Genomic DNA, 15,323 nt, shown 5'->3' on the forward strand with positions numbered 1-15,323 from the left:
AGCTCAGGCAGTCTCTGACTGTAGCTCAGGCAGTCTCTGTCTGTAGCTCAGGCAGTCTCTGTCTGTAGCTCAGGCAGTCTCTGTCTGTAGCTCAGGCAGTCTCTGACTGTAGCTCAGGCAGTCTCTGACTGTAGCTCAGGCAGTCTCTGACTGTAGCTCAGGCAGTCTCTGACTGTAGCTCAGGCAGTCTCTGTCTGTTGCTCAGGCAGTCTCTGACTGTAGCTCAGGCAGTCTCTGACTGTAGCTCAGGCAGTCTCTGACTGTAGCTCAGGCAGTCTCTGTCTGTAGCTCAGGCAGTCTCTGACTGTAGCTCAGGCAGTCTCTGACTGTAGCTCAGGCAGTCTCTGTCTGTAGCTCAGGTAGTCTCTGTCTGTAGCTCAGGCAGTCTCTGACTGTAGCTCAGGCAGTCTCTGACTGTAGCTCAGGCAGTCTCTGACTGTAGCTCAGGCAGTCTCTGTCTGTAGCTCAGGCAGTCTCTGACTGTAGCTCAGGCAGTCTCTGTCTGTAGCTCAGGCAGTCTCTGACTGTAGCTCAGGCAGTCTCTGTCTGTAGCTCAGGCAGTCTCTGTCTGTAGCTCAGGCAGTCTCTGACTGTAGCTCAGGCAGTCTCTGTCTGTAGCTCAGGCAGTCTCTGTCTGTAGCTCAGGCAGTCGCTGTCTGTATCTCAGGCAGTCTCTGGCTGTGTCTGAGACGCTAAACAAGGAACAAGCCATGTAAATGGGAAACAAGGAAGCAGGAAGTCTTTCAGTTTGAGTTGCGTATCACGAGGCGTGCCCTGGAATGTGTTGACGTGTGAGCGAGTACAGACGTCTCCACTCGAGAGGTGGCTTATAAAAGAAGACTCGGATCACCTCGTCTCAAATACTCATCCTCATTCACCTCATCACAACTCACCTCACCTAAACTCACCTCACCTCAACTCACCTCACCTCACCTCAACTCGTCTCAGCTGAACTGTCAGGAGAACACTGCTAGTAAACTCGTTGCTCCCTGCCGCTCTACTCCACGCCATTGTTGTTGTTATCTTCGTCTTCCGGCTTCACTTTCTTTGTTTTAAGTTTAACACTTTAAACTACTTAATGCAAATAATGTGTTCCTGTCTGAAAGTCGCGATGCAGTTGTCGAGCTGTGAGACACCGGTGGGAGTTGCCGTGTTTAACTCGGTTACGTGGCTGTGGCTCAGGGTCCAGTTTGTGGAGTCACAAACCACCGGGCGAGGCCCTTTGCTGAACCCGGCACCGTTAAACGCTCACGTGGGCGGGAAGCAGGCGCCCCAGGGGTAGTCTGGCCGTAACACATCAACATCAGCGCTTTAAAAAAAAATAGGACCTTTTTTGCCGGTATCAAAGTGTGAAAAAATAATAACGATAAGTTTTACCCTTTCTGGCAATAAAACAGGAGTTGTTTTCAGATGTTCAAACACCAAATAAGTTTGTGTAGTTAATGCAGACTTTATTCGTTGCAAAAGGCATCCATTTTGTGTATGAACATCTTAACACCTCATGGGACCTCCCTTGCCAGTATTAAAATATAAGAATAAGTGTTACCCTTTCTGGCAATAAAACAGTTGTGTTAAGATGTTCAATCACCAAACAAATACTTTTGGAAGGAATAATGTCTTCATTACCCACACAGTACTTGTGTTAAGATCGCGTAGATATATAAATGTGTAGTTAAAACCCGCCACCACCCGACACAGGCAACTAGTAAGTGTTGTCACGTCAACAGAACATGCCAATTCGTCACTAGTCCAGCACACCTGTGTGTTGGAGAGCCAAGCCACAACATCTACAATCTGAGTATGACGTTTCGCCAGTAATTACAACTAGCTTCATTAGGCGACAGCCAGATTTGTAGAGCAGTCTAACTGTTTCGCTCCTTATTTAGAGGCGTAGATGTGGTGACCACACTTCTGCGCTCTTGCACAAAGTGAGGGGGGGATTAATGAGTCAGCGTAAGCTCGTGTGTCACACTGTTGGATGGTTTCAGGAGAATCGCCGCATCTGGGTCGGCCGAATGCAACTGCTTCCGGTACCGCAAGGGAACCAACATCTGTATGCCTAGCGGTGATCTCTACTGACTCCCTCACCAATGCCTGAATCGCGACATTGCACTCGCCTCCCTTCCAACAGGATCCATAAACAAGTATAACCCGTAAAAACAAAGTTTTTCACTATAAATCCTTTATATGCGTGGCGGCTAGAGTCCTCTGGCTTGAGATGGCTGCCACCTATGAGTCAGATGATTGCATTGCACCATTAAGCAATTGGTAATTAAATATAATATTTTTGTCCTAAAAAGTGTAAAATTTTGGAAGAAAATTTTCACGAACATTAATTGTCACGCACAACGAGTCTGTGTGGAAAATGTCAGCTCGATTGGATCACGGGAAGTGGGTTAAAAAACGACCGAAAGATTTGCACGGTCGTAAGCAAGCAAGCGAACTTAATATAAAGGATTTAAAAATAACCGCTGCCCTGACGGCATCCCTTACACTTCTACTCCGTCAATTTCTGAGGGCATTCTATTCGAAAAGTCGTTGTCCCACAAGCATGGGATAGCCCGCGTTCTAGAAATCACAACGGGCCCTTAAAATAACCCAATTCTTCATTTCATTTATCATGCAGTATACAATTTTATAATGGCTGTAAAGCGCTTTCGTAAAGGTGCTATATAAATGTCATTAAGATAAGAACCGTGATTAGAACAGCCAAACATCCCCCAACTATCAATTTTGATTGAGAGGCCCTTGAATATGTGGAGTATTTCCCTCTTGACACCTCCTTATCTTATCCATCCTGCTGTATGTGAGCGCATGCCAGCGTTATTGTTTCGTGCATTCATAACTCGTGAGTTAAGTTTGTCTGCTTTGAGCAGGGGATGTACTGTAAGGTAGAAGTGACAGATGTCTCGAGGTACACCACAATCAGCTGTCGCTTACTTTAAAAACATACTGTATAAGCATTTACTGCTTCTACCGTGGTATTGTATCATCAAGGTAACGTGTTACTGATCCTACATGTTTCAGTGGTAAGGACGATGCTGATGATTATGAACACGGATTGAATTATACAATTTGGAAAATGACAAAACTGATTGTCTCACATTTTCTTAATCAAAATTAGAGATGAGTTGCGCAACCAAATCACTAGAAATTGTGCGATCTCGTAACCTGCAGTTTCTTTTGCCAAAATCTGTGCGAGTAGTTGCACAACTTAAGACAAATCTCAGTGACTAACATGTCTGCCCCCTGTTCCGGTTACTACGACTCCTCGCCTGCATGTGGATTGTAACTGTTTATCACAATTCAGAACTGTGTAGCGTGTGATGATGCGATACGTTGCTATGAATCTCTAAGGAGATGCTTGAAAGTAGTCTCGTTACACTGTGAGCAAAATGTTGCAGAGACGTCCATGTAGAAGCGATTCCGTTGCATACACCCAAGTTGCCAAGTTGCATGCAAATGATTGCTCTGGTGTCGACGCAACTTAACTTACGTCAAGTTGTGTTTTTTTCACAGAAAACAGTTCGTACCGATTTGGACAGTTGGCAATGTACGGTGCGAAACAAGTTGAACACACGTTCGTGAATTCTTGATTCCGTATCCTAACCACAATGCAATACGCTGTCCGTGTACACCCCTTTTGTTAATCCACTGCGAGATGAAGGCGGGTCGTGGGGATTATTTGACTACGCTTCAGAGTATCGAAATAGAACGGTCGTGTGGTACGGGTAAGGATTTGAGGAATTGCCTCTCCGCTTAAGGATTGGAACGGCAACACAAAGTTGGGACAAAATGAAGATTTTTATTGAAATGTTTGTTGTATACCGTGTCTGACTCACTAGGGTCTGAATCATTGGTGGATATGTGAAAAAGTCGGATGTTATGTGAACGTTTTAAGAAACAGCCAGTTGCATTTTTGTACGCAAAAATAGGTTACTCGGCACCAATAACGTGCAATCTTTTAAAAGTGTGGAAATGCTTTATTATTCTTTGGAGATAATAGGCTGTTTGCTAGACTAAGAATACGGGACTGCATGCCATAAGGTAAGGTTTATGAACACCTTTATAATGTGACCCTTGCACCCTGCACAGCTACTGCTTCACTGAATGTGGGCAGTTTTGTTAGGGCGGACGTTGTAAAATTGATTATAGACCAATCTATATCCTTTCAACAGTTACTATTTTTTTTTACTTTAATCACGAAGAGACGGATACCTAAAACTCACCATCTCCCGTACAGTAAACAGTCTGCTTTCATGAGGATTACCGCGCCACCACAGCTTTTATGGATCTATTAAAATGTTTTTCAGTAACCTGCATGAAGGCCGCTACTGCTGTGGACTATTTCTTGCCTCGTCTAAAGCGTTTTGAAACTCTTGACCATGGTATTCTACTCACAAGACGCAGTCAACTAGAATTGTCAGACAATACGATTAAATGGTTTCAGAGATACATCTCAGACCTTTATCTAAACGGTACATCGTCATAAAATCTCGTCCATAAATTTAAAAATAACAAAGGGCGTTACACAAGGCATGGTGGCTACTGTGACGCTGCGTACAAATCAGCTACTAATCTAACACTTAACAGATTAAACCCCATTTATCATTCGGATCTTCGATTTGTATTGGATCTACCATACAGCACCCACTAATGTGACCTCGACTTCAAATACAATCTCATAGCACTTGATGCAAAACGAAACCTACATTTGGCCCTGTTCATCCATAAAATCCTTATTGGCAAATATGTGCTTTAATTAGCTAAATCATAAACCCCACTGTCAATACAAAGAAACCTAAGCCATACATCTAATTGCCTGTGAAGTATTCCAACAATGAGACTTGGAATGGGTGACAAAGCCTTTGCCATTGCAGCACCAACGTTTTGGAACAACCTTGTTTCCTCCCTTAACATCATAAATCTTCCTGCAATAAATGTTCTGAAGCAGAAGATTCATGCTGTACAAAGCCTCATTTGCAAATGTGATTGGAACGTTGATCCATACCCATGTATCGATAGTTCAATATTCATGTGCAGTTGTATCCAGGGACTGTCGTGTTGTCTTGGTGTGATCTGGGACTGTTGTTACTGCCTTGCTCACGCTTGCATTTAGTTTTGAAAATTGGTAGGAAGTAATATACGATTGTAGTTATAAACTTAGTTTAATTAGTATTTATCTAGTTTCAGTGATTTGCACACCTTTCCTATATTTTACACCCATATCCGTTGTTTGGACTGTTTGTTATTGTAACTTTCTGACCCACCCGTACTGGACATCTTTGAAAAATATCTTTAAAAAATATTGGATTTCTCGAGTTTAAAGATGCTGATTCAGATTCTATATATGTATGTATTTTGAACTTCTTTCGCACCGTACATAGCCAACCGTGCTAATCGGAGGTGCGGGGTGATGACAACAAACGAAACAGAACCATCAGTTCTAAAGAAATTCGTTTTAAATGTTCGAGTGATCCAGACGCCAAATTTCCTGTCCTTCTAGAATGCTTGTCTGAAGCAAAACTGGCTGCATTTAAACCTGGGCAAGACAGAGTACAAGATAGTTGGCTCAAAGCAGCGTCTGAGAGCGTGTCAGGGCCACATCGATCCTCCACTGATTAGCAGAGCTCGCCCTCTTCGTGTGTCCAAAGTACGCAACCTCGATCAGAGCTTGACCGTGCGCTCACAGCTCATAGCTACGTTCAGACACTGGCGGAGCCAGTGGGGGGATGGGGTGGCACGTGCCCCCACAATGATCCTATCGAAATCCCTAATTTAGATCTGATCATTGGGGTTTATTAGTAATAAGTCAGCATTTTGCGACCCCCACTGCCACTGTGTAGCATATTATTACGTGCCAGGGACTCTATGAGATGACAGGACAATAGTCTTAGTCCATAACTGGTAATAAGTAACGGCAAAGCAGTTATAAGTGACTCCGAATTGTGTGCAATTGCGTATACAGTACACGACTTCCCTGAAGGCATTCACCTTCAGCGAGCGCGATGCCGATCACACACGGTTCTAATTCGACCCTCGATCGATGGCTGCGCCATCGAATAAAAAGCAAGGGACAAGTCCTTACTTACTAAGAACTCCTATCATTTTTAATTGCTGGAGGGGTTGCCCCCCACCTGAAAATCCTGGCTCTGCCATTGCGTTCAGAGTAGAGGGTTGTGCCTGCTCCTCTCTGCCCCAGACCTTTAATCATTAGTTCATGCCCTTGTCTCAACACGCCTGGATTATTTATGCAGAGCTTCCACTTGGATTGGTGCAGAGGCTCCAGTTAGTGCAGAATGCAGCTGCCCGGATGATCCGGCGGGTTAGCCGCTTTGAACACATTACGCCCTGCGCAGCTTGTAGCCGCTACTGGTCCGCTTCCATGACAACAAATGCAGGAACCGTGGTGGGGGGGGACTGGGAGGTGTGGGCTGTCGGGGTTGTCTGTGGGAGTCGTCGTTACGTCGCGTTGGACGCTGCGACGGGTGGCCCTGGGTAGACGAGATAGCCCCTCAACACGTGGACACGACTGTGAGTTGGGTGTACAGGCGCTGTCTCCACTCTTGCAGTATTGGGAGTTTGTTCGGGGCGCTGTTTTTTCCCCGGTTACGTCTGTAACATGGTGGTGGTTGTTGTTTTATTCCGCTAATTTATCTTCGCTTCGTTATTGTTCCCTGTGCTCACGTTGTCGTTTTTGTTATTTTGGAGATCCCCCCCCAGCCCCAGGTCACTCTTGCAAATGAGACTCCTGTCCCGGTCTCTCGAGTTCTACACCCGGTTACAGACGATACACTTGAACTCACTCACTCAATTATTTACCCACTCACCTATCCTCTCACTCACTAAATTAACCACTGACCCACTCAGCCACTCACTCACCCACCATCTCACTCACCCATGCACTCAATCGTTCACTTACTAATCTACTCACTCACGCACTCAATAATTTACCCAATCACTTACCGTCTCACTAACTCAAACACTCCACCGATCCACTCACCCATGCACTCACTCATTCACCAACCATCTCCCCAATCTACTCACCCACTCACTTACCCACCATCTCACCCAATCAACCATGTACTCAATCATTCAATCACCCACCATCTCTGTCACTTATCTACTTACTCATCTAATCACTCATCTAAGCACTCACTCCCCATGCCACTCACTCTTACAAATGTAATAAAAGACTTGACCACGATCTCTGGCTCAGTGTCCTTTATTCGGTCCGTACTGCGTTCCCACACGGCTGTCTCTCTTATTCTCTCAGTGCTGGTTCCGATGTCACTCCAGTCACCATCAGCAGCCCCGCTGCTGTTCTTGTCGCTCTTGCAGCCCCACAGCAGCTCCGCTACTGTACTCTCACACAGCTCCCTTGGCTGTTCCTGCTGCAGCTCTGACAGCCTCGTGCTGTCTCGCCTTCTCGTCGCTCCTGCGACTCTTGGCAGCCACCCCGCTGCCTCTCACACACAGCCTTACTGCCTATCTCTATCTGCAGCTTTACACCTCCCAGTAGCTCCCTACTGTTCCCGGGGTTGGCTCCCGCTTCGACGGTGCCCCCTCGGCTTGTACGCCCGCGTGGCCCCACACCTTTCCATTCACACCCCGACTGCCTTCTCTTTCCGGTTTACCCGCTTAAGGACCCCAACCTTTCACCCACGTCACCTGGCTCCGCCTCCTCGTGACGTCACATCCGGAAGGTCGCTTTCTCCCGCATTACACCACCCTCCCCCATAGAAAAAACCCAGCCGACCTCGGCTGAACAATACCAAAGCGTAATGCGGTGAACCGACCTTCCCCCTTAAAGGACACTAAGCATGCAATATAACAACAAGAACAACAACACAAGTAACATCGACGAACGTACGAAAGCATGCGATAAATACGACGGCAAGAACAAGAACAATAACAACATACAATCAACGAAACGTAAGCGATTTGGAACGAGTGCGGGTCGCCGGCCCGTCCCGGACGGTCGGCGGCCCACTTGTAGAACGGGGACGCGATGGAACACGAGGAATGACAGGGGGTAATTCCCCTGCTGCGATTGGAAGTCCACCGACGTCTCGTGTCCCTGACGAATCAGTCTTGGTCGTATTCCGCGAATGCGCCTGCAGCGGGGTCGGAAGGGTCGCCGGGCTTGAAGGTCCCGCAGCCTTGGCAGGCGCCCTCCGAACAGGCCCACTCCTCCCCCGCGGTGTCACGGTCGGCCTGTCTGGAACAGGTACGACAGGCGCTCTAGCAAGATCAATGGACGCAGGCGGGGAAGAGTCAGAGTCAGCAGCAACAGACCCCGGCAAGGCAACATTGGGAGATGACGCATCACATAGGGGAGCAACATATGGTTTTAACCGCGACGTATGAACAAACCAACGGCGAGACCCAATCTGAACGCGCGCCGACTGTGGATTGGGAACCTCAATGAGGCGCACAGGACCATGCCAAGGTTTGTGCAATTTAGGAGAGGTCCCCGGCCGCACCTGCGGGCAATGGAGCCAGGCCAGGTCTCCCACCTTCCAGGGGCACTCCCCCTCAGACCGCCGAGCATACCGCTCGTTCCGGGCCTGGGCTTTGGCCGTAGCCACGCGGGCGTTTTCCCGCGCCTCCGTAACCCGGCGAACCGTGTCCTGAATGTATTCAGGGAGTGGTTTACGAGGTCCCTTCACCCCAGTACCCAATTGCACATCCACCGGAGGCACGTTTTCCCGACCATACATAAGGTAAAACGGCGAATACCCTGTAGCCGCATGGGGCGTCATCCTGTACGCCGAAAGCACTCCGGGGATGTGCAGATCCCAATCTGATTGCTGTTCACTCACAGTATGGCAAAGCATGGCAGACAATGTCCTGTTCAGCTGCTCAACCATACCATCCGTCTGCGGATGGTATGGAGATGTCCGTATTTTCTTAGTCCCAAGGCCTGCGCACACTTCAGCCAATAATTTAGAAGAGAAATTTCGGCCCTGGTCCGTGAGGAGTCTCTCAGGCGCCCCCTTGTCCATAATGTACCCAAACAAAAAGGCGTCGGTGATGGCCGCGGCCGACTGATTGGGCAACGGCCAGGCCATCGGCTAACGGGAGAGATACTCAACCCCTACCAGCAAATATTTATTTCCCCTCGCCGATGGTGGGAAGGGTCCCAATATGTCCAGTGCCACCAATTCATTGACTCGAGACACCTGAATCGACTGGAGAGGCGGCACGTAAGGATGTTTAGGCGGCTTACGCCGGGCGCATTCAGGGCACGCGCGCACGTGCCCTACGACATCTGTCGCCAAGCCTTGCCAAAAATAATGACGTTGTAACGTCAACAAAGTCTTCTGCACCCCTAAATGCAATAGTGTGTCACAATGGAGAGTTCTAATCAACTCAAATCGCAAGGACGTTGGTACCACCACACGCCAGCTTTCCTGGAACCTTTCTTGCCACATAAGCAGACCATCTCGGAGAGCGGTTCGCGGCCCCACAGCCGAACTCGGACTCCCATTGTCCCTCATAGACCGCTTCCGCATGGACAACAACGACTCGTCCATCTGTTCCCGAATCCAGACAGACCGCGGCAGATTCAAAACCCCATCAGTCGGTCCCGGTTCCATCGGAGTATCCGACTTCCCGACGGCCAACGTAAGCGGCTGAGGGGGGTTCAGAATCGGCGAACACCTATGCGTCCCCGACGCACATTTACAAGGGGCGCGCCCTGGTAATCTGGAAAGTGCGTCAGCGTTCGCATGGCGCACTCCCTTCCGATGTTGAATTTGGAAGGAAAATTCCTGCAGCGTGTCCAACCAACGTGCCCACTGTCCCGATGGCTGGTCCATTTTGAGTGCATATTGCAAGGCCGCATGATCCGTACGCACAATAAACGAACGACCGTAAAGGTACGGTCGAAATTGGCGTAGGAAAAAAACAACCGCCAAAAGTTCTCTACGAGTGACACAGTAGCGTGTTTCCGCAGGCGACAAGACTCGGCTACCATACGCCACGACGCGCTCTACGCCCCCTTTAGACTGTGATAATACCGCCCCAATACCTGTGTCACTCGCGTCCGTATCAAGAATGAAAGGGCGATCAAAATCGGGATAATCCAATGTCGGGGCCGTAGCCAATAGATCACGCAGACTCCGAAAGGCCGCCTCTTCCGGCTCTCCCCAAACAAATTTCCGTCCTTTACCCGTAAGGAGATGCAAGGGCCTCGCAATCGTCGCAAACCCCGGCACAAATCTTCGGTAATACGAGGCAAATCCCAAAAACCGCCGAACATCCCCCACGGAGGCCGGAGTCGGCCAATCCCGGACGCACGCCGTTTTTTCCGGATCCGTGGACACCCCCTCTGCACTCACAATGTGCCCCAAATAACGGACGGACCGTTGCAGTAGGTGGCATTTCTTTGGTTTGAATTTCAAATTGGCAGAGCGCATCCTCGTGAACACTGTCTCCAGCCGCGTTAAATGTTCCTCGAATGTGCGGCTGAACACAATAATATCGTCCAAATATATAAGACACGTCTCCCACTGCAACCCCGTCAAAACGAGCTCCATCAACCTTTGAAACGTAGCAGGGGCCGCATTCAATCCCATCATGAGGCAGTTGAATTGAAATAACCCCTGCGGCGTACGGAATGCGGTTTTCTCCCGTGAGGACTCGTCAAGGGGAAGCTGCCAAAATCCCGAAGAGAGGTCCAGTGTGGAAAAGAACTTAGCCCCCGACAATGCGTCAAGGGAGTCGTCCATACGCGGCAGGGGGTACGCATCTGCCACCGATATCTTATTCAATTTCCGGAAATCAACACAAAATCGCAAGTTGCCATCCTTTTTCTTAACCAAGACCACAGGAGCGCCCCATGGGCTGTTAGATGGCGATATAATGTCCGCAGCCAACATGTCTTCCACCGCCCCCCGAACGTGTTCTCGCTCCGCTGGACTCATCCGATGCGAATTTAACCGAATAGGGGCAGCGTCGCCCGTCTCAATGTGATGGGAAAGCAACGATGTGCGTCCCAAATCCAAATCGTCGGAGCTGAACACATCCGAATACGTCAGCAACAATTTACGCAGCGCATCACGTTGCCCCACGGACAGGGAAGAATTTTCGTCACATAAGGTAGCGATCCAACGATTATCCGAACCCCTTGGCTCGGAAACACCAGCGACCACTCCCCGGCGATGCGGACAATCGTGCGTCGCAAACGCCGTAGTGGCATGTGCCACAACCGTACCGGCCGGAACACGGATGTTTTCCACCCCCGCATTAAGCACCTGTAAAACCGGTAATTGATCCGGCCGGACGATGGTCTGTGCCCCAACTAACGCCAATCCTGTTGTTATCGTGGCGGATGGCGACAACAAGACCCCTACTGCTCCTAGCCGATCGGGCAGGGGCTTCCGATACCGCAAGGGTATAAGCATCTGTGAACCAGGTGGGATGTCCACAGATGCGACGGACAGCGCCTGCACCTGTACGGCCGAAGCAGGTCGCCCCCAGGGCGACGGCAGAAACGAGATTCGACGGCCCCCCGGCAATTCAATACAATTCTCATTGATTTTAATCAAAATGGGCATCTTAGCCAAAAAATCCGTGCCTAGTAAGCAAGGAACCGCCAAAGATCTCGATATTAACACAACGCCCGAAGCCGACACATCCCCTATAGATATCTTAGCATCCACCTGGCCCACGATACCCATACTACCCCCGTTCGCAGCGACGCAAGACCCATAAACCGGACGCACAGCCCCCGGCGGAATGCCCAACAGATGGAAAATGACATCCGATATAATAGTCGCAGACGCTCCCGAGTCGACCAAAATGCGCACGTCCACACCTTGTATAGACCCCGGTACAGTGGACGAACCCGTAGCGGCCGCGACAACTCTCCGTGCCAATTTGCGCCACTGCGTAACTGAATGACAAGGCCCCGTCGATGGCCTTTCTTTAACAACAACAATAGGATCGCGCAACAAAGGTGGTGGGTGAGGTGTAAAGCCTTGCCGAGTGTCTGGTGCGTGCCGACATGCCTGTTTCGGAGGTTCCTTGGTCGGCTTGTCCGGTGTTGTGGGCTCCTGCTGCGGCGGACCCGGGAAGCGGGCCCAGCAATCTTTGGCGTAATGGCCCCTACGGCCGCAGCGGAAGCAATCGGCCTCGTTGCGCCGAAGCGCAGGTCTTGCATCCCGGCGGCCCCGTCCCGATGGCGTAGCGCGCGGCCCCGGCCTTCCGCGTCCCGACCATGGAGAGGAGGCGGCCGTCAGCTCCCGAGGACCCCGCTCATCCGGCACATAGATCGCCCTTGTGGGGTCCCACCCCATCGTGCCTCCTTCCTTGACGGGCCCACCCGTCCATGCCGCCACTTGCTTCCAGCGACGGAGATTAAACTGCGCATCCAGACACTTTGCTGCCGCCCGGGACGTGAGCTTCTCATGCCCACACACAGGCATGGGGATCCCCAGATCCCGAGACAGCTCCAGCATTTTTCCCAATATGAGAGGCTCAAGCAGATCCTGTGGCGTGTCAGGATATGCTGCCATGGCCAGCTCCAACACCGCACCCCTGAACGCCACGGGCGATTCTTCGGGTGCTCGTTGTCGTTGAGCGAATCGCCGATGCGCGTCGTCAGGTGGCTCATAGGCGTCGGCCATTTCCTCAAAAACTCCACATAAAGTCTTCTTCTTATCGGCCGTTATGGAACAGAAAAATCGAACAGATTCATCGTCCAGTAGAGTCGGCAACACTTCCAAAGCCTCCGCATCGGTCCATCTTGCTGAACGAACTGCCGCCAAAAATCGGCAGGCGAAAGCGCTCCAATCGCCCCCGATAGAGAATTCCTTAACTGTAGTAAGGTGGCGACTCCGACTCCTCTTTACGCCGTCTTCCAATGATGGTTGTTCTGGAGGCAAATTCAAAATGGCGTCGGCCCGCGGCGTGGCCAAGATGGCGGTTTGGCGCCGCGGAGCGCGCAAGATGGCGTCTTCTTGCCGCGTGGCCAATGGCGGCGGCAGGGCAGGCAACGTGGCGGCCCGTGGAGCACCTTCTCGTTCCGTCGTCGTCCTTGGCGTAACGAGGTGACATAGATGCGCCAGGACGTCCTTGAGTGTCTCCAGTTGTTCTGCCACCTGTTGCCATCTTTGCTCAGCGTCCGATGTTGTTGACGGACCCGCCATCGCGCCGACATCTTCCACGCCCGTCCCCGTGCTCGCCTCAGCAGGGCTCTCCTCCACCACCCCAGCAGAATCCGTGGTCGGAGGGAATTCGTCGTCGTCGGACGAAGAAGCCGATGCTGGCGCCGGGGGAATTTTCTTCCTTACTTGCTTAGACATGCCGTTTCACTTCTGACCCCAGTGTAATAAAAGACTTGACCACGATCTCTGGCTCAGTGTCCTTTATTCGGTCCGTACTGCGTTCCCACACGGCTGTCTCTCTTATTCTCTCAGTGCTGGTTCCGATGTCACTCCAGTCACCATCAGCAGCCCCGCTGCTGTTCTTGTCGCTCTTGCAGCCCCACAGCAGCTCCGCTACTGTACTCTCACACAGCTCCCTTGGCTGTTCCTGCTGCAGCTCTGACAGCCTCGTGCTGTCTCGCCTTCTCGTCGCTCCTGCGACTCTTGGCAGCCACCCCGCTGCCCCTCACACACAGCCTTACTGCCTATCTCTATCTGCAGCTTTACACCTCCCAGTAGCTCCCTACTGTTCCCGGGGTTGGCTCCCGCTTCGACGGTGCCCCCTCGGCTCGTACGCCCGCGTGGCCCCACTCCTTTCCATTCACACCCCGACTGCCTTCTCTTTCCGGTTTACCCGCTTAAGGACCCCAACCTTTCACCCACGTCACCTGGCTCCGCCTCCTCGTGACGTCACATCCGGAAGGTCGCTTTCGCCCGCATTACACAAATGAGACTCCTATCCTGGTGTCTTGAGTTCTCACCCCGGTTAAAAATAAAATAAAAAAATAACAGCCCGAACTACAAAGACGATACCATGATGATGGTGGTAGTGGTGGTAATAATGGTAAAATGGTGATGTTGGTAGTGGTGTTGATCATGGTAGTTATGATGGTGTAGAGGTGCTAGACACTCTTTTCGGTAACCTGCGGGGCCACTATGTATCAGAGGGGAAATGCAGTGTTACCACTCTGGGACCAATGGCCGGGGTCAGGAAGAGGTGAGAGCGGATCGTAAACACAGATTCCCACCAGACCAACGGCCAGGGGTCAGATGAGGTAAAAGAGGATCTAAAGAACCAATCAGAGGGTTCTACGAGGGAGCGTGGGATTGGATAAAGACCGATACAAACGGGTATAAAAGGGCGAGCGCGGGGAGCGCGGGCCAGTTCTCCTCAAACGAAGACCGAAGCTCCGGCTGAAGAAGCTAGGACCCTGGACCAAGCCTTTTAGCTCTTCCAAGAGCTAAGACTCAGTGTTCCAGCGGTCAAGGGGAGAATCGGTCTTGGCAGGCCGGACTCTGGCTCCCCAGCCTTCCAGCTCTTCTAAGAGCTAAGGCTCTGCGCGACCAGTGGTTAGGGGACCCACCAAGCCAGCGGTGGGTCAAGCTAGCCTCCCCTAGGTCCCAGTCAGAGGACGCTAGGGTAGCGGGTAGACTGAGAATAGCTCCCGCCAGTTCGGAGGCTGTACCTCCCTAGGCTAGCAGCCAGACCCGTGTGTAGGTCCCGCCAGGTACGGAGGCTGTATCTCCTTAGGCTACAGGTGAGGGAACCGTATATCCCTCCGTGTATGTAGGGACTGTTTCGAAAGAAAGACAATAAACCAGTGTGTGCCTTTAAGGAGTTTATTCATCTGTTATTTACAACACTACAACTGGAGTCAGAAGTGGTTGAAAACGAACATGGAAACAAAACGCACAGTCCATGTGCGAGGCCCGGATCAAGAAAACTCTGACTCACCTGCAGGAGTGGAGAGCGCTGCTGAAAATGTGGGCATAGAGCCGTCCGCCCAACTGCCTGCCCGACCGCCGATCGCCGCGGGCGACGAGATCCGGGCTGCACACGGCCGTCTCGCCCAACTGCTGCATGCTGCAGCCACCATCCTTGAAGGAATTACCTTGGGGGCTGCGGGCGGAGTGGACTGGCCGCCGGCGGACGTTCCCGCCATTACAAACCCGGAAGGGTTCGAATTTCCCTCCGAAAGGTCACGTGCTTCTGCTGGAAGCGGAAATCAAGTGCACGCTGGGAACATTGACAGCCAATCACGGCACGCCGCGTCATCAGCGTGCGACGCTGCCTCCGCAAGTCGCTCGGACAACGCCACGTCATCACGGTAGCGACGCTGTACAGTAGACATCGTAGACCAAGCAATCGCCGCGTTCGGGACTGAGTCC

The 15,323-nt window shown here is 51.1% G+C and overlaps 1 protein-coding gene across 1 annotated transcript in view; it reads left to right on the forward strand.

Annotated features, from left to right (window-relative positions):
* The window catches only part of LOC144737446 (E3 ubiquitin/ISG15 ligase TRIM25-like), a 227,628-nt gene that overhangs the window by 30,241 nt on the left and 182,064 nt on the right, over window positions 1-15,323 (forward strand). The gene's annotated exons all lie outside the window — the stretch shown is intronic.

Source organism: Lampetra planeri, chromosome 69, assembly GCF_965212315.1.
Source record: "Lampetra planeri chromosome 69, kcLamPlan1.2.h2, whole genome shotgun sequence".
NCBI classification, from domain to species: domain Eukaryota; kingdom Metazoa; phylum Chordata; class Hyperoartia; order Petromyzontiformes; family Petromyzontidae; genus Lampetra; species Lampetra planeri.